This window comes from Parus major, chromosome 6, assembly GCF_001522545.3.
Source record: "Parus major isolate Abel chromosome 6, Parus_major1.1, whole genome shotgun sequence".
Lineage (NCBI taxonomy): Eukaryota > Metazoa > Chordata > Aves > Passeriformes > Paridae > Parus > Parus major.
Window position 1 is genome coordinate 1309892 of NC_031775.1, and position 19146 is coordinate 1329037.

The window sequence follows — 19146 nt, forward strand, 5'->3', positions numbered from 1 at the left end:
GAAGAGGAGGAGGAAGAGAAGAGGAGGAGGAGGAAGAGATCAGCACAAAGCAAAGCAGGGACCTTCCCATCTCCATCCTCCAAGTGAAGCAGAGCCGTCAGGGGAGTTGGAAATTGCCAGGAGGGATGAATAAGGCAGAGGGAAAGAAAAGCCACAGCAGGACAGTATAAAAGCATCAATGTTGTGGAGCAGGTGCAGAGGCAGTGATAATTCCCCATTTCTTCCAAGAGAGGAACTAGGAGTGTCCAAATCGAGTTACCGGGCAGCAGATTTAGGGACAAACAAAAGACGGCGCTTTTTCCACGCCACCCCTGATCAAATTATGGAACTCATTGCCACAGGGTGCTATGGAGACCTACAGCCTAAGTGGCCCCCAGAAAGCATTTAGGCAAACTCACGGGGCACAGGGGTCTGTCAAGGTCTGTTAAACATGATGGAACAGCCACCTCAGGGAGTCCCTAAAGCCCAAGGCTGCCAGCAGCACGTGTCGGACAAGGAACTCAGCAGACCTGCCATGCCTTGCCAGGAGTGCTGGACCAGCACAGCCTGGGAGATAAATAGCATCTAATCACCTCAATAAACCATGTCCCAAATGCCCCTGAGGGCAAGGAGAGGTAACTGGGCTCAGAAATGCCCATGATGATGCTACAGGATAGGCAGAGAGGGGACCCTGGAGTTTCTGTCCTTGTCCCAGTGCAGGGATTCTCCAGGATCCCTCACCAGGGATTTTTGGCTGGGGCTGCCCTCACAGTTGGCTGGGTGAGACAGGGTGAGCAGGATTTCTCTGGTGTTTCAACACCTTCAGGCCGAGACGCTCTTGCTCAGGAAGGAAAGGGGGAAAAATCATCCCCCACTCCCTGGGAAGACGCCACATTCCAGACCCTGCCATAAGCACGGCCCCTGCTCCTCACTCTCCATCCAGCGTGTCAGCTCAATAATTTATCGTCCAGGAGGTGCAATAACCATCCATAATTCACGAGCAATAATGTTCTACAAGTCGGAACTGGCAATTTGGCTCCGCGGCAAAATTGCGCCGCCTTCCCGGGGCCGCCTTGTTGCCACTTCCAAGGACTCGTTTCTTCTTGCCAAAAGGCACGAAGGCAGCAGCCACCTCCAGGTGGATGCAGCCCTGAGGGGCATCCCAGTAACAGCAGGTTCTGGGGCAGAGTCCATCTGTGCCTGCTCTTCAGGCTTCCAAGGCCTTCCTCACGTGCTGGTTGGAAAATGATGGAGAAGTCTTGGATTTTGATCTGCAAGGCCGGCAAAACCCTCTCGTCGTGGGGCTGCGCTGGTGGAGCAGTGATGGAGGTGCTTGGGAGGAGCAAGACGAGGTGTGGCAGCACACATTCATTCAGCAGCAGCTCGCCACAGCGGTGGCTGGTGGCTTTGGTGGCCCTTCCAGCGCTGAAGGGGATCCCGTCAGCGCAGGGATCCCGCGGGAGCGCGCGGGTCGCGGAGCGGGATGAGCGCTGCTATCTCAGCTTCCAAGGCTGATAAATGGCTCCAAGGCACGGGATCCAAGGGATAACTTGGGATTGGGGGTGGCAGAAAGGGCTGGGTTGCCCTCCAGGAGATAACAGAAGCATCACGGTAGCAGCAGGGAAGCGCAGCAGCTCCTGGGAGAGGTGGGAAACGTGAGCCACCGAGTTCTCAGATTAGAAAAACACCTCTTGCTCGGCAAACTCTGTTAGTCAGACGGTAAAACACGGTGAAGCAGAGCATGCTGGAGCTCCCTCGCTCCTGGGGGAGATGTTTATTAACTCGTCAAAACACAACGGCTGTTGTTGCCAGCAAAAACCTGGAACATCAGGGGAAAAAAAAATAAATAAAAGGAGAAAACGCAGTAGAAAAATGGGAGAAAAAAATAAAGATCACATGTGAAAATCATTGTTTGCTTCCCTGTAACTTGGTGTGTGGAGCATGCCTGAGGCTGGGACCAGGCAGGGATCTGGGAGCATCCTCCTGGAGAGGCTGGGCAAGAGGCTGCTGCACCGCCTGGCTTTCCGCAGGAGCCGCTCCCTGACCTTGCTGTGGCCACTCGGCACACCTGGCCCGACATAAATCACAGCTCCTAAAGTAAATAAGGTGATAGCTGGCAATGAGACACCCAATTAATGCCAGGATAGCACGGGGCTGCCATCATCACATCCCAGGGACGCTGCAATAGGCAACGGGAGAGCAGCCACGCAGCTGCTGCAATTACTGAAATTGTATTTGTTTGAAGTGCTACAGATCAGGGACTACGTTTCTTTCTCCAGTTATTTACTTGTCTTGATAGAGAGACAGAGGATTAACTGAGGGGTGGTATCATTATTCCGGTTTTTTACCAAGAGAATCCCTCTGAAACGAAGCCTTGTTGCTGTGAATAACCCTGATCTTCCAAATTTACACGTCACAGGCAGCGTTGTCAATAATTATAAGCCCAAGGGGTCTTTTTGGGGTGATGCTGGCCTTGACTCATAGAATCCTACAAGGTTTGGGTTGCAAGGGACCTTAAAGAGTCACTCCAAAACCCCTGCCATGTGCCTCCTTCCACTATCCCAGGCTGCTCCAAGCCCTTTCCAGCCTGGCTTTGGACACTTCCAGGGATCCAGGGGCAGCCACAGCTGCTCTGTGCCAGGGCTTCCCCCCACAGGAAAAAAATTCCTTCCCAATATCCCATCTAACCAGTCTCCCTGCAGAGAGGGTGGCCATTGCAGACCAGGCCTGTGGTACTTTCTCTGGGCTTTTTCCCAGCCTCCAGCACTGTCAATATGTACTTTAAAGAACAATTTACACCTAAAAACGCTCCCCTCCTGTGAAAGCGCCGCCGTGCAAAACAGCAGATGGTGTTTGAACACTGCAAAATGGAAAATATATCTTTAAAAGAGAGATACCAGAGTTGTCTTGGCGCTATGCAGACGCCTCGGGGTCTCGATTTGCAGCTTTCTGCATGGGGGGGGAAACATAAAAAAAAGGATGGCAAGGGCTGTGAGATAATATTGGTGGAAGGAGAATGCTTTTCCTGAGGGGTCCTTGGAAATTGTGGGGTGGGAATAACCCAGAAGGACTCTGCAGGAGGGGCTCTGACACCAACAGCCCTCACGGGCCAGCACATGTGCCCAGCTGGGGGTGGGACACGAAGCAGAGCAGGCTTTTTCCTCCCTTTCTCCCCTCACTAGTGCTCATCCCGCTTCTTCAGATGAAATGATGTTTATGGAGAGGCAAGGTGGGGTGGGAGAAGCATAAACCACCCTGCTCCCATTTGGGGCTGCTGGGAAAAGTTGTTCCTGTTGGGATGCTGACCCTTCCCAGGTCCCAGCTTCAGGCTGGCGATCCAGGATTGGTGCAGCAGGAGGTCCTGCTCCCAGAACCACACACCCAATGCTTTTGTCCATGAAACATCAAAACTACTCCTTAAAAATCCCTCCTCTCTCTCTCTCCCCATCCTGGAAGCAAAACCCTGCTGAATCTCCATCCTCCAGGCGATCCTCCCTCCACGTGAAAAAAAAAAAAAAAGCCCTTTTCCCTTTTTCTTAGAGGCTTTCTCAATAAAAAAGCTTGAACGCTGCTAATTTCCAAAATAAATAAGCAAATCTTCGGAGCAGCAAATGCAAAGGGCCCCGAAGGCATCTTCTAAATGTCAGGGAAACGCATCAGCCCTAACGCGTGCCCGGCTGTCGCTGCCTGCCCGGCTCCAGGCACAGGGGACATCTTCGGGAAGTTTGGGTTTGGTGGGAGCAAAGAAACCCCCAAACCTGGGACCCCATTGCAGCTGCTTTGAAGCTCTGCAACAGGGGAAAAAAAAACCCAATAAATCGGGCTCGGCTTCACTCCTAGCAACGACATTTTGACAGCTTCTATTTCGGGGATGGCTTTATTGTTTTCCCCCTGGTCCTCAATTAATGCCTTACCTCAAAATAGCTACGAGCCAGCAGGACTCTTCCACTCACCAGGCTGTGAGCTGCTCCCAGCTTCCCCCGTGGTGCAAATGCTCATGGATTGGGCTGGCTGCTCCCAGCCTGGCCCCAGACCTCCGGCGCAGATCCCTCGAACAAGGACAACCTCCCTGCCGGAGCCAGGTGCTGATGCTTAAAAGCCAACCCGGAGGAGGAAAAAACAGCTCTGCAAAGCTGCTCCCCATCGTTCTGAGAGCGCTGTGCTCGAGCATGGGAGGCTCAGGAAGTGCATTCAGCCCGTGCCCAGGAGAAACACAGGCTGGGAATGCTCTGAGGGATGCAGGGGGGAAGATGGAGCCAGGGCTGACCTTTGCATTCTGCACTTGATTTTGGAGGCTGGAGAAGCTGGCCATGTGGAGGCCCTTAAGGATATTTGGGTTGGTCTGTGAGGTCCCTTCCTAGCCAAACCCATGATGTGATTCCGTGGTGCTGCCTGTGGTGCTGGCTGAGCTGCACAGCCCCATCCCAAGGGATGTGCTGAGCCTCACACAAGGACATCTCACCCCAGACTCCCCTTGGGCTCCCTGCTCCCATTGCTGCTGAATAAACTCCCAAACTCCCCTCTCAAGGTTACCCAGCAGGGTTTAAAGATTTAATAAAAGCCCTGTACAATGAATAAGGCTCCTCCTGAAATATTCACATATTCACCCCCTGGCATCAATTCCTGGGCCCACACCAGACACCATCTCCCACAGCACGCTGGCCCCAGGTGCTTTTTGAAAAATCTCTTCTCTTTTAATTCCTATAAACAGTTTCACTTGTGTGAAGCACTTGCCTGTGCCTCTCTTGGCCCCACTAAATGACCAACAGGTTGCCCCTTTCTGCCCATCAGTCCTCACCCAGCTGCCATGAAATGAGGGAGGGAAAGAGCTCCTGCCCATCTTTTGATTTCAGTACGGCCAAAGAAGTTAAAGGAGACCTTTCCTCTCCCCCCAGCCTGAGCTGGAGAAGCCAGAACATTTTAGCTGCTATCTGATTTGATATGCAAAAAAACAGAGGGAAAAAGAAAAAAAAACAAACCCACAACTCACCGCTGTCTCCTTCTCGCCTTTAATTGAGGATACAAATGCCAGGCTGATTTTTGCTCTCCTTGAAATTTCCCTCTGTCAGTACAGGGCTCCCTCTGGTTCAGGACAAAAATTGACTTTGTGTCATGAAGGAAGTAATTATTTCCCTCCACAAACGAATATGGCAATTATTTCCCTTTTGGGGAGGCACGTGCGTGGGGTTTGAGCTGCTGAGCAGAGCCACCGTCCCTTCCCGGAGCAGGAACGAGCTGGGGCTTTGCTCAGCAGTGTTTGTCCCCTGCTCACACCCAGCCACCTCTTCCCTTTCCCGGTGCTCAGGCTCAGCTGGATCCCCACCAGGCACAGGAGCTTTCCTCTCATTCCTCTCCCCTTCAGATGCCCCTGAGCTGGAACCAACTTTCACCCCCCTGTGCTGTTTTCCCCCTTCCTTGGTAATAAAGGACATTCCCTAAGGTGCCCATCCTGTATCCCTTCACTGGGGAAGGACAAGGATGAAATACCACCTTGGCTATGCACACAGGGGGATGATCAGAGACCTCTGGAATCCCAGACTGGTTTGCATGGAAGGGATGTTAAAGATCACCTATTCTATCACCCCCTCTGCGTGCTGGGATGTCAGGAATCCCAGGCAGTCCTGCAGGAACACACACCTCCCCTGCCACCAGCACAGATGGGGCACCTGTGCCAGCACTCAGAAACCTTGTCCTTGCATCAGAATTTGGAAGGAGGGATTTCGGGCATCCTCTCCAGAAAAAAAAAAATTGCATCCCTACCACACCAATTCCAACAGCACAAGAACAAGGGGGGAGTTGTAAAACAGAGAAAAGTGGTCACAAATACATTTTTAAAATGTATTTACTGGATGTAAGGCTGTCACCTTACACACGGTAAAGATGACTTTTGCAGTGAGGGTGGTAAAATACAGGCACAGAGGGGTGGAAGATGACCCTGGATCCCTGGAAGTGTCCTGGGCCAGGCTGGACAGGGCTTGGAGCAGCCTGGGATAGTGGAAGGTGTCCCTGCCCATGGCAAGGGGGCTGGAATTAGATGATCTTGAAAGTCCCTTCCAACCCAAACCATTCAGCAATTCTATGAACTTCAAGCAGACCAAAACCCTACATGAGTTATTTACCTGCACAAAATGACGTGTTTAACTCACTGCTGACATTTCTCAGCCCATCACCACGTGAGCCAGCACCGAGGCCCAGCACTCCCAGCAAGAACCCCATCTCTTCCCTCCAGGAGTTAAAAACCACAGGACACAAGCACCAGAAAGTCACTTGAAGGTTGTGAGTGACCTTGAAGGGAGCTGGACATTGCCTTGTTGGCTGCGGCGGCGTGAAAATGTATTGCAGCCCTTGGGCAGCCTTCAGTTCTCATTTCAGCTGTTAATCAGAGGGGGAGAGGGAGGAGAGCAGCAGCAGCCACAGCTTTTCCCCGCGAGCCTGACTGGGAAAGTGTGAGTGGCGCTGGCAGGGCCTGCAGGACGCGGGTGTGGGGGCAGGGGGGGAGCAGCTCTGCCTTCTGCAGGAAGGAATGGCTCTAGGAGCCAAATATTCCCTTCTTCTTCTTCTTCTCTCCTTCTTCTTCTCCTTCTCCTTCTCCGTTCTCCACAGGTGGAGTTATCCCGGTTTTCTATCCCGCGGTTGGTTTGGTTGCTCAGGTGTGCACTGCAGCTCCGCGGGTCTCTGCCAAGGGTTGCTCTGTCTGGCACTCTGGGGCAGCTTTGTGCCCTGAAGGATGTTGTGGCCAGGGTGGTTTTGTGACCCAGGGGACCAGCACGAAGGTGCAGGTGCCCCAGAGCATCCTGCCCTCTCTGTGCCGTGGTGGGTGGGGCCTTGCTGCTTTCAGCCTTCACGTCACCGACTACATCCGCTGTCCCCAGCATCCCTGAGGTCCCTGTGGGGACCTCTGGGTGCCCAGAGAAGCTGTGGCTGCCCCTGGATCCTTGGAAGTGTCCAAGGCCAGGTTGGACAAGGATTGGACCAACCTGGGATAGCAAAAGGTGCTCCCTGCCCACGGCAGGGAGATGGAACAAGATGATCCTTAAAGTCCCTTCCAGCCCAAACAAAGCACAAAGGTTTCATGACCTTGGGCCATGAAGCTGTGGGAGAAGGACAGAGAGGGAGACAGGCACAGATTCCTTGCTGGAAGAATGGGGCTGGTGACCTGTCCCAGCAAGAGGACTCATTCAAATACAGGTGGGATGCTCTAAGGGAGAGCAGACAGAACTGGAGCCACCTCCCCACTCACCTGCACCGCTTCCCCTCCTCCAGCAGCACAAGGGTTAAGATGAGTCTATTACTGTTTGCTTGTCACTTTGTCGCTGATCTAATGACCATCGATAATAGCTGAATAAGAATTGATGGAGAGATGGATTTAATTAACCCCGGTGTCAGCAGCTCGCGTTGCTGTCTGTTTGTGTTAATGGAGCAGCTCAGGAAGAAAACTCTCCTGAGCTTTGCGTGGCTCAGCCTGCGGCAAGTAAAACACTCCTATTCATCAGCTGCACCCTCCAGGTAAACCCAGGCAGTGCCACATGGCAATTTCTTCCTCCTGTCCCCAAAAGGATAGAATAGTCACCTGCTCCGGCGCGCTCTGAGCCCCAGATCCATCCGCCACCCCGTCCTCGCTCCTTATCCCGGCTGCTACAGCCTTGGGCAGCACAGCCAAGGTCTCTGCAGCGTGGGTGAGAGGCTGGGAGTGCTGATATTGGGAGGCTGGAGGTCTTTATTTAGCAGTGCTGGGGGGTTGATGAAAGACCAGCACAAAGGCAGCAACCGCTTTGTGTTTCCTGAGAGCGCAGATGCTGGGGCAGGGATATGGGCAGAGAGGTTTTCCCAGCCATCCTCTGGCATCCTCCACGTCCCCTGGGGCCTCCTGCAGCCTACTCATCCTAAAATCCAGCTGTTTCATGCCCTCCACTGGGATTTATCCTCTTCTTCTGGGCTTCAAGCTAGCTTGGGAGCCAGCTCCAGGTGGGCAGGAGAAGCAGCACAGCCCAGACCAGGGCTGGACGCTCAGACCAGGTCATCCCAGCCCCACAAACGAGGCTGGTCCTGCCCACTCCTTGATTGCAGCTGGTAATTAGCGTCTTCCAGCTCCTGACCCCTCTTGAGGTGCAGCAGATAAGAGCTCATATTGCTCCTCATCCTCCTGCTTCTGGCTGATCAGGAGGATCACCGGGGAAACACCAGCCTGGAGGAAGGGTGTGAGCACGGCCCTCCTCACCTGTGGATACCCCATGCCAGTGAGGAATATCCTGGCATCATCCAGCACCCCCAGCTCACCCAGCTTCAGCACCCATTTTCCAGGGCAGTAATCCATGGGTGCACCCCAGAGCAGCCCGCTGCCTGGGGGAGGATTGTAAAGCCAATTTTTATCCAGTTGGGAGATCTCTCAGGGCAGGCTCAGGGTTTGGGGAGGGGCTTGTCTGACACCCACCGGGTTTTCTTCACACTTCCCCTTCCTCTCATTTTCGGCTGTGATTGATTTTCGTGTCCTAACACGTGTGCAGCCCTGACCCGGGAGGGCAGGTCTGGATCCATCTGGATCCCCATCTGGGGAAGCACTGGGATGGTGCTGGTGCCATCCCTGGCTCGCTGGGCTGCTCCTCGGGCCCGTGCTCGCTGTGACAGACCCAGGCACGACTGTCAGAAGGAATAAACTTCCCAGGGCAACGCCTTGCCAGGCTAAAAATATTCCTTCCAGTAAAATCCCGCTGCCAGCGCTGTCTCGCGGCTGGCACTTCCAGGTAGGACAGGACGCAGAACTTCCAGGGTACGAGGGCACTGGGAACACCAGTTGTTGGCAAACCCATTTCCTCTGGAAACAATGAGGTCAGCTCCTGGCACCTTGTTCAGCAGCTGGAGGCAGCTCCCAGGGAGAAAACGTCTCCTCCAGGACTCCCAGGGGAAAGACGGGCGTGGAAAACGGGTGCGCGGACAAGCGAGGCAGAGAATGTTGCCAGGGAGGTGGGAGCTGGTGTCAACAGAGATCAGGGCTCTGCTCCTGCCCTCCGGCTGCAGGGTGGAGATAACATCACCTGCCCGAAGAAAGGTGAGGGATTTAATTCAGCAGTGGCCGATCTGGAGTTTCCAAGACCTTCTCACAGCTCTCCAAGCAGCCCTTGGAGCGTTTTTGGGATGGGGAGAGCCAGTGGTAGCACAGCAATGGGACATGTGGGTCTCTCCCTCCCTAACCCAAGATCTTTTTTCTTCTCCCGGCAGAGAAGAGCAACACCTAAAATAAGCAAAGCTGGCAGTGGAAAGCAGAACTCATCCTGGCCTCTTCAACAGAGTCCCTGAAGCAGCAAAATCCATCCTGCTGCGGCAGGAATTGGGGAACGTGGGGAGAAGCCCAAGACCAAGCACCATCCCAGGTCCTTCCTAGCCTGGCAGAGCTCCCACTGCTGAACTGCAGGGGAGCTGGAGCTGTCCTCCCCTCAAAAAAACCCTCAAAGTATCCCACATTTTCCTCTTTTAGCTTCATTTTCCCAACAGAACGTCAGCGACAGCTCCACTTCATCCCCAGGAGAAGGTGGACAAGGCACAAGCAAGGTCTGTGCTGCTCTGGAGCAGCCTGGGCTTTTGTAAAGATGCTGATTTAGAGAGAAACAGGCTTCCTGTTTTGCTCATCCCTGTCCCAGACAGAAAGTACCTTTGCCAAGTATGTCCTCAAATCCCTGCCAGTAACCTGCAGTCATGGAATACGTGAGGCTGGGGAAAAGAAAAGGGAAAAAAAAAAAAAAAATCCAGCAGAATTTAATTTTGAAGACCCAGCCAGTCTTATAGCTTTTCAACTGCTGGAGCAGGTGAGCCAATAATAAAATCAACTGCCCAGAGAGGAAATGAATATTGGGTTTTGTTCCAAAAGGATGAGTTCAGCCAGCGTCAGAAAGAAAGGAAAAAATAATAATCACAGAAAATAAAAGAAGAGTAGGAATTGTTCTGTGACAAACGTATTTTGACAATCCAGCTGAAAGGGCTGACAGAGTTATGAGTGAGGAGGAGGAATTACTGATCTCTGAGTGTCATCTCACTTGTTTTCCTTGATTCAGCCTGGCCCCGCTAACAATGTGTGTCACTGCCCGGCTCTGGGAGCATCCTCTGACGAGTGACACGTGGCGCTCCCCGCGGCACAGCCCAGCTTCCTCCTGCATTTTACCTGCCAGCAGCAGCAGGGCTCTGCAGGGGGACCCACCAGGCTGGGTTTGGGAAGGTCACAGGTGCAGGGGCTGGGGTCTCCAGCCACACATCCCAGGGCATTTCTGTTTGTGAGGAGCCTGGAGCCGCGTTTCCTGGTCTTCTTCCTGGCTGAAGCCGTGGAACCCCAGCATGGCTTGGGTTGGAAGGAGCTGGAAGATCAGCTCGTTCCCGTGGCAGGGACACCTTCCACCATTCCCAGGTTGCTCCAAGTTCCATTCAGCCTGGCCTTGAACACTTCCAAGGATGGGGCAGCCACAGCTTCTCTGGGAATTCAACACCAGCTCCTCACCACCCTCACGGGGAAGAGATCCCACCTAGTCCTGCCCTCTGTCCACCTGGATCATTCCCCCTCATCCTGTCACTCCAGGGTGTCCAGAGACCCTCTCCAGCTCTCTTTAACTCTGTTCTCATTGTTTCCACCCTCGAGGTCTCTGCACCCACCACCCCGTGCTGGGTAAAGGGGAGAGAAGCGTAGCAGGGTGGCAGCCGCTGGAATTCAGACTCAGGTGGTGAAAACAAGAGTCACTCAGGAGCTTTGGAGATCCCAACACCTCTCTGTGGGTGCTGGAGGTTTGGAATGGAGTTTGTGACTGTGGAGCAGGTGGGTGGAGCTGAGGGGTCTCTGGTCTCTATTATCACCCCTGCTCCTTGGCTAAAATCTGCAGCTGGATTGGGAACCTCAGGGGGTTTTAAATTCCCCTTTCAGTCTGAGCTGTGCAGCTCCTCAGCCGTGACCTCTTCTCCCGTGGAACCTGAGCCCTGGGTGGAGCCAGGCTGCAAGAGCCCATTAATTTTAATTGCTTTTAGAGCAGGGCTCAGCACCAAAGTGGTCAAACCCGATGGCATTCTGAGAGGTCCCCTCTGGTTAAAGGACACCTGTGAGAGGCTGAGGCTGTCACCAGGCTCTGGGAGAGGGATGCTCCCTGTGACTCCTTCTGAGTCAGCTTGATTCACCTGCCTCCACTTGCTGCTGCTAATTTACTACCCACAGGAATTCTGAGAACTGGGGATTATCAGCTTCTTATTCAGATTTTCCCCCTCCAATGTGGGAAATATCCCTCTTGAGAGGGGGGTCCTGTGGCAGAAGTGGGTCCTACAGCAGCTTTCTCCACGGCTCTCCACTGCTTTTAGGACTCTTAGGGAGAACTGGAGATCTTCCTGCACCTTTCCTGGGGCTTGACTCCTCAGCCTGATTCTGCAGCTTTCCAGACAAAGACATTTCTGCTTCCCCACCAAGTGACATCTCTCAGGACGTGTTTCCTGAGGGTCAAAGCAGAGGGCAGCCTCCCAGAGAACAGTGTGATGCTCCTGAGATAAATAAAGCTCTTGGAATGAAACCTCCTCGGAGGGACAAGGGCAGCGTGAATTTCTCTTGAGGCTTGGGGGATGGCTCAGTGTTTCCAGGAACAGCCACCTTGTGTTTGCACTGACAGCCTTAAAAACTGGGGGAGGGAGTTCAACCAGCTGAAGGTCAGGTTGTCTGGGATGGGAAATGCTCCAGAAATTTCCAGTGATTTTTTTTTGTGTGTGTTTTTAAGCCTGTTCCTGGGACTGTCTTGCACAGACCTTTCTCACTCAGCTTGATTTCTGTGGCCAGCCTGGCCTTGGGAGAAAGAAACCATCCATTCAGGCTGTTTTGGATAGATGGAAGTGCAAAATAAACAGGTCCAGACATTTTCAGTTGTTCCTCATTTCAGGAAGGACACTGAGGGGCTGGAGCATGTCCAGGGCAGGGAACAGAGCTGGGGAAGGGTCTGGAGCCCCAGGAGGGGCTGAGGGAGCTGGGAAAGGGGCTGAGCCTGGAGCAAAGGAGGCTCAGGGGAACCTTCTGGCTCTGCACAACTCCCTGACAGGAGGGGACAGCCAGGGGGGGTCGGGCTCTGCTGCCAGGGAACAGGGACAGGACAAGGGGAAACGGGCTCAAGCTGTGCCAGGGGAGGTTTAGATGGGATTCCAGGGAGAAAATTCATGGGATAGGTCATGTAGTAGTCTAGAGCTGGACTCCCCATTCCTGGAGGGATGTAAAAGTCACGTGGATGTGGCACCTGGGGACAAGGTTTGGTGGTGGGTTTGGCACTGCTGGGGGAACGGTTGGACTTGAGGATCTTAAATGTCCTTTTTCCATCATAAATGATTCCTTGATTCTGCTCCCACTGCCCAGCTTTGTGCTGTTATTGGTAAAACACCAGGAAAAGGATAAAATAAACTCCTGTTTATTCACTCTGATGGCACCCCACCATTCCTCTCCCTGCTGCTGGATGCTGGCTGCTCCTGAGGACACCAAAGCTGCCCAAGCTCCTCAACAGCTGCATTCTGCTCCAAGCCTGTGTGTGAAGATGCTCAGGAAGAGCCCAGCTCCCCAAGGGCTGCTGGATGGGAGCAGCCACATCCAGCTCCATCCTTTAGTCCCCTGGAGAATGGCTGGAAGTGGTGCTGCCAGGTTTAATCACCCCTCACGCCCCACCAGCCTCTTCCCGGGATGCAGACCTTGTTAACATGCAAAATAATGGAGAGATGCAGGTGGGGTTCTGGCTGGTTAAGCAGGAGATGCTTCAGCGAGAATTATCCAATTAAATCTCCATCTCTCCCCTGCTCCTGTGGCTTTAGCCCCCTCCCACTCCAGTGGCATTGTCACCCAAAGCAATAAACACAGGTCCTGATGGAGTGCTGGCCACATTAAGCTGTCACTGTGGGCACTGGGGACCCTGCAGGGCTGGCCTGGCTCTCTGGGGTGCTGCTCTGGGCTGGCATGGGAAATTAATCCCAGCCTAAATATATACACTGGCACTCAGCAAATCAGCTCAGGAGTGGTTTCCTGCCCTTTTTGAGAGCCCATCCTTTCTCCTTTGCCATCACCCAAGAAGGTGCTGGTGCTTTCCTTAAGGAAGGCTGCCTAACCCTGCTCTTGCAAAAAAAAACCCCAAAAAATTAAAAACAAACAAACAAAAAAACCCAAACAAAAAGCCAAACAGACAGAAGAGAAAAAAAAAAAATTAAAAAAAAATAAAATAAAAAAGGCTAGTACCTTTCCCATGGTCTCTTTGCTTGGTTGCTCCATGACTTCTGTGTCAGTTCCATATTATTCCTGATAACTGCTTGTCCTGCCACTTTTCCCCTGGTGTTTCCAGTGTATTTTTATGGGTGGGATTTCTGGTTAAATCTGAGAAAAAGAAACAAGAGAATAAATAATTTAAAATAAACAAAACACTTAGACCCAAAAAACAAAAAAGCAAACAAAAAAAAAAATAAAAAAAGACCCTCAAAAAATCATAAAAACCCCAGAAAACACCCCTGCTTTGGATTAAAGTTTTGGTTCGTTTTATTACAGCTGAGGGATTGCTGCTGAAGCCTTTCCCATGGAGGAAAGCTGGTGGAGAGCTGGGAGAGGGGATTCTGCAGCCCCCATCTCCCACTGGGAGGGATCCAGTTCTGCAGAGGATTTCCTCCCCTGTCTCTGTCTGCACCTGTCATTAACACAAATCCACTGCAGGAGCTGTGAGAGCAGCTAAAACCAAACTCTGTGCCCTCCCACCTCCCCCAGTGCCACCCTGATCCTTTCCCATCCCAGCTGAGGATGAAGATGAAGCACTTTGAGAGCTTGCCCAGGCAGATAATGAAGCTTTGTTGATACAGAATTCTCCCCAGCATCTGGATGGAAGAGGAAAATGGGATTTTGGGGGCAGACAGCTCCTTCTGAATGACCCAGAGCTCATTGGGCCACGAGGGGTTCCTGGCACAGAGTTTCTGCCAGGGACACTGAATTAAAGACAGCAAACCCAGCCCAAGGGGTGAGGAACTGGAAGGAGGAAGCAGGATTCCTAAGTCCAGCAGACACCTTTGGTGTATGGCTTTTCCCCCATCCCTGGATTTGGGGTGGGAGGAAGGCTGCTCCCGTCCCCTCAGACAGAGCAGAACTTTGCTTTCTCCACTGCTGTCTTTGGAATTGCTCTTCCAGAGGAACTCTGGCATATTTTTGAGTAGGAAAGGGGATGATATTTGCTAGATGGACCTCAAAGAGGGGCTCTGCCATACAGCATTCCCATTATACACAGGTGTTTACCTTCCTTCAGTGGGTAACTTCCTCATTTCTCCATCCTCACCAGGTAAGCACTGGAAATGTCACCTCCCCACACCTGTAATTAAACCCTGTGACTTTTGTCCCAGCGTGCACACACACACCTAGACACAGCTCCTCTCTCTCCTCTTCAAAAACTACCCAAAAACTTTGTTTTTGCTCCAAATCAGCCGTGCGGATGTGCAGCTGGAGATTGCCATGGCAACACAGTTTGTCCTCCTGCTCCCCTCCCCGACCCCTTCCCCAGATGAAGGAAGGGTGGGGAGTGGGGGGGAAATTAAAAATAAGCAATTTTAATAATGTCACAGAAAGCAGACAGGGATATAAAAATCCATTAAGAGCTGGAGTGGCCCTGGCGATGGGAAGTGCTCCAGCTCCTTCCCTTTCTGTCGCTCACTCGCTCTCTCTCCAAGCCCCTGAAAGGTAACCTTTAAAACACACTCGGCAGCAGGGTACTTAAACCTCTGGCATTTACCTTCATTTCACTCTGGCTTTTATTTCTTTCCAGGGGAGGAGGGCTTTTACATTATAAGAGGACAAGTTGGCTTGGTGTTGTTTTTTTTTTTCCCTTCCCCTCAGCTTGATTGTTTCCCCCTCCTGTGCAGGTGGTTTCGTTTCTCCCCTCTTGTTTTGCTGTCACCATCAGGCAGGCACGCAGCCCCCGTGGGTGAAGCAGGGGTGAGGGGGTCAGCCCAACATCCTAATCCCCTCCCAGACACCCCAAACTGAGATTTGGGTGAGATTGGTGGTGCTGGAGAGGGACCAGCAGCCTGGGGTTCCCAGTGGGTGGCAAGAGGATGTGATGCTCAAGCCACAGCAGCTTTTTGTGGGGCTGTTCCTTTTCATCCCTCAAGGTCCCCTAGGGAAGGAAAACCTCCAAACTCCCCTGAATATTCCTCTGCCCGCAAAGAAACCCACCCTGACATGGTGCCTGCCAAACACCCCTCTCCAACGTGCTCTCACAGAAATGCCACGTCCCCTTCCACGCAGAATCCTGGTGTGGAATTTCACACCTCTCAGGGATGGATATCCACGTCCCAGTCACACCAGTCTTATCACAGGTGCCTCACTACATTTGCTTTCCCCCCTGCACTGAAGACCCTGCTTTGGGAGTCGTGGGATGAGCAGAGCACCTGGTTACAAAATAAAACTTTATATTTTCCAGGCTGGAAGAGAACTTGAAAGCATAACCTAATTGTGCTCAGACACCCATGGGCAAAGAAAGAATCCAAACCATATTAATAAAAGGAAAGTGGCCAATTTTTGCAAAGCCATTCATTAATTTCAAGTGTGACCCAGGAACAGAGACATGAATTATTACTTCTTTCTGACCCAGCAGCACCGTGATCCCAGGCTGACTCCGTGCCATGTCCTGCACAGGGGAAGTCTGAGCAGCCCAAGTTCCCAGATGGGCATCCCAAATACCTGGGGGCGATGGGGGAAGTTCATCCCCCTGCCACAGCTGCACGTGGGGGAGGCAGGAGCATCCTGAGGGGACCCAAAAGCCGTTCACGCTTCCCAGCATCCCTTCTTCATCCCAGTTATTCATTTATTTTTTTGCCTGCCAGTTTTTCTGAGAGTTTTCACGCTCTTTCAGACTCTTTCACACCACAAGTCTTTTCTGAGCTGGCACCAATCAGGTCATATAAGCAAGAGCTCTCAGTGATGTTTCCTCCTGTCCCCATGTCCTGCCAACATCCTTATGGAACAACCCCAAAATCTCCCTCTCCCGTGGACCACCAGCCAGTATAATGTCTCAACTCATATTGGGCGTGAAGGGGACCTGAAGAAGGAACCAAACATTTGGGTCAATGAGTAGAGCTTGGGTTTTTTTGGAGGAGTTTGTGGTTTTGGGGTTTTTTTAAGGGGAGCGATACCTCCCGTCTGGTAAAGGCCAAACCTTCCCCTCTTCATGGCTCTGGATCAAAAGAAGTCATCACAAAATGATCTGTGCATCAGCCCAGTGCTCTGAGCAGCTCCAGGTACCAGCTGCTCCACAGACTGCCTCTCTCCCTGGCTCAGGCCCAAATTTTCATGGCAAACAAAGGGAGCCAGGCCTGCAGGGTGACCACAGCAGACTAAAATACCCAGAAACACCTTAAAAACAAACCAAACCACAAAATGGTGTGGATCAGCCACCCCGCAGCTGCTACAGGGTGAGCTACTCGCAGCTGTGGAGATTGGAGAGGGCAGAGAAGCCTCCTGGAGAATGAGATTTCCTTTCACAATGCTGCATCCAAGGGCTGGGCCATGGTTGGACTTAACCAGACAAGATCCCACGGGCAGGGACAGCTTCCACGATCCCAGGCTGCTCCAAGCCTCATCCAACCCAGCCTTGGACACTTCCAGGGATCCAGGGGCAGCCACAGCTCCTCTGGGCAGCCTGTAACAGATCATCTCCCATCTGGTTCATTTTTTGCCAATCCCTCAACCAGAGAACAGGATTTCAGTGGGAATTTGTTGGTGCATCTGATGCTCTGGATGAGGAGCGGGGTTTATTTCAAGAAAGGAAACAAGTGCAGAGGTATGAAATTACCTGAGGATTTTGTCTGGGCGTGATGGGATGGGGCTCTGGTGGCAGGGAAAAAAAAGAGATAACAAGAGAAAACTTTGACTCTTCAGAGATTAATCTTTGCAGAGATTAAATTGAAGCCTTCAGGTCTGAGCCATCGATTGCGTTTCGCTTCCCTGACAGTTTTGTGGAAGTACAAATTACAGAGGTGGTGGACAGTACATTTTTTTAGCCATCCAGCAATTGGCTCATCCATGGGCAAGGATCTCCTTAGAGCCAGCCATGAGAGCCAGAAGGCTGGGATCTGTTGGAATCCCAATGGAACTAGAGCATCTTTAGGGTCCTTTTTCCATCCCAAACTACTCGGTGTTCCTACGAATTCCATCCAAGGGAAAAGCCAGCAGTAGTAGCACCTATCCCACCTTTTTCCCCCCTCGAGGGGACAGAATTGAGAGCCAGAGGTTCCTCTCACAGGAGGTGTTATTCCCATTATATCAGCAGCAATGACCCTTTTAACCCTTTTCTTTAAGGAGTCAATATCAAACGGGATCAACTCAGATGTAATAAACAAAGAAAAAAAAATTTCTAACAGCTTAAACCAGCTATTAGGCACAATCCAGCCACTTCTGCCTGTTCCTTGGAGGCCAAAAATTAGTACAAGGCAGAGGAGAAACTCGAGCTCCAGAGGCAAGAAGCCCTGGAGCTGGTGGTGCCCGAGCTGAAGGTACATTTGGGATGAGCAGATTGGAAGGGATGTCTTTCCCTGGCTCAGGCCCAGGGGCTGGGGGTTTCAGAGATCACCTTTCTTTTTTCCTTGCCATCATATTTGTCCAGAAGGGCTGGGCAAGCAGAGGAGATGGACAGGATAAGGGAGAGTTCAGTTAATTCCACTTCAAACCCAATTTCATTTCCTTTCTAATTAGAGCAGCAGGCGTGTTTTAACAGCTGATTATCTCTCCTGGGCAGTTGTGTGTATTCTTCTTGGCTACTTTCTCAGCTTTTCCAAGCAGAGCTCTGCTGTGATTGTAACATAAATAAAACGAGAGCAAGGCAGAGCACGAGCACTTTGGAGAATGCTCTGCCAAGAATTAGGAGCAGGGTTTCCTTTTTCATTGCTAAGGGCGAAAAATAGGAGGTGTTCACCACAGGAAAATATAAACCCTTAGAAGCAGAGCAGAGACCTCTGAAAATTATTATTATTATTATTATTATTATTATTATTATTATTATTATTATTATTATTACTACTACTACTATCTGAAATAAACTTGTTTGGGAAAAAAAAGACACATTGCAGAGCTGAGTTTCCAATTCCCTCCCCATCCTCGGGCTGCCTCCATCACCAGCAATAGGTTGGGAAGCTCCAAAGTCTGTTTTTCCACCCTTCTTCCACTCTGGCAGCCAATTCCCAGATGCAAGACTGAGTTGGTTTTCCCTTTTCCATGACCTCACCCTCGTTTCTCTTGGCTCTGCCTCTCCCCTCGCCCAAGGGCACACTCCCAGGGGGTGTATTTCTCAAGGAAAAACATTTTTGGCGAAAAAGAAAAAGAAAAAAAGGGAAGTGTCACTATTGCAGACACTTCACATTGCCGGGATGGCACTTTAAATATTCCCATCCTCTTCATCATGATACTGGATTCCAGATGAAATTCCCAAGGACTCATCCCACAATAAACACAAGGGCAGGCAGAGGGAAGAGCAGGAAAACGAAATGTAAATACCAGCACTCCTGATCCTTTCTTTAATTTTTTTTTATTATTTTTTTTTTGACTCCCCAAAGTCCTGGGCTGGCGCTTAAATTTCCTGCGCCCTATAAAAGCTCATTAAACAGTTCCAGGGGTCACCTCGATGGCATTTTCCTCGCTCCAAATGGGATGAGACAGCTTAGAGTTAATAAGTCCGAAAGGACCGCTTATAAAATAAGATGTTGTCACAACGTGTTGTTAAAATAGCAGGTGAGCTGGCCCATTTGGAGAGCTTAATGGCCCCACGTTTTAAAAATATCTGTGCTCCATTTCCCCCGACAGATCATAAGTCCGAGGCAGATATGGATTTTCCTGCCTGGGTGCTGCGCCGAGTTCCATCTCCCACTCCGCACCTCCCCGTCTGCTCAAACCCCTCCCAGTGCCTTTGCCACCGTGTTTTTGGGGCATGGTGGCTGCAGGGACAGGGTTGTGCTGAGGTCATTTTGCTGGAATCAGCCCCATCCCCATCCAGGAGGAGCTGCCCAGCCTTCTTCCCAAGCCGCTCTTCCTTCCCGAGGCTCAAACTCCCGGGGGATTAGCGCAGCTGCTCCCACCCAGGTTTTCTTTCTTTTTACCTCGCGCTGTTTGCAAGAACTTCACGCCCAGCACGAAATTTTCCGACTGGCAAGTGGAAATTTAGT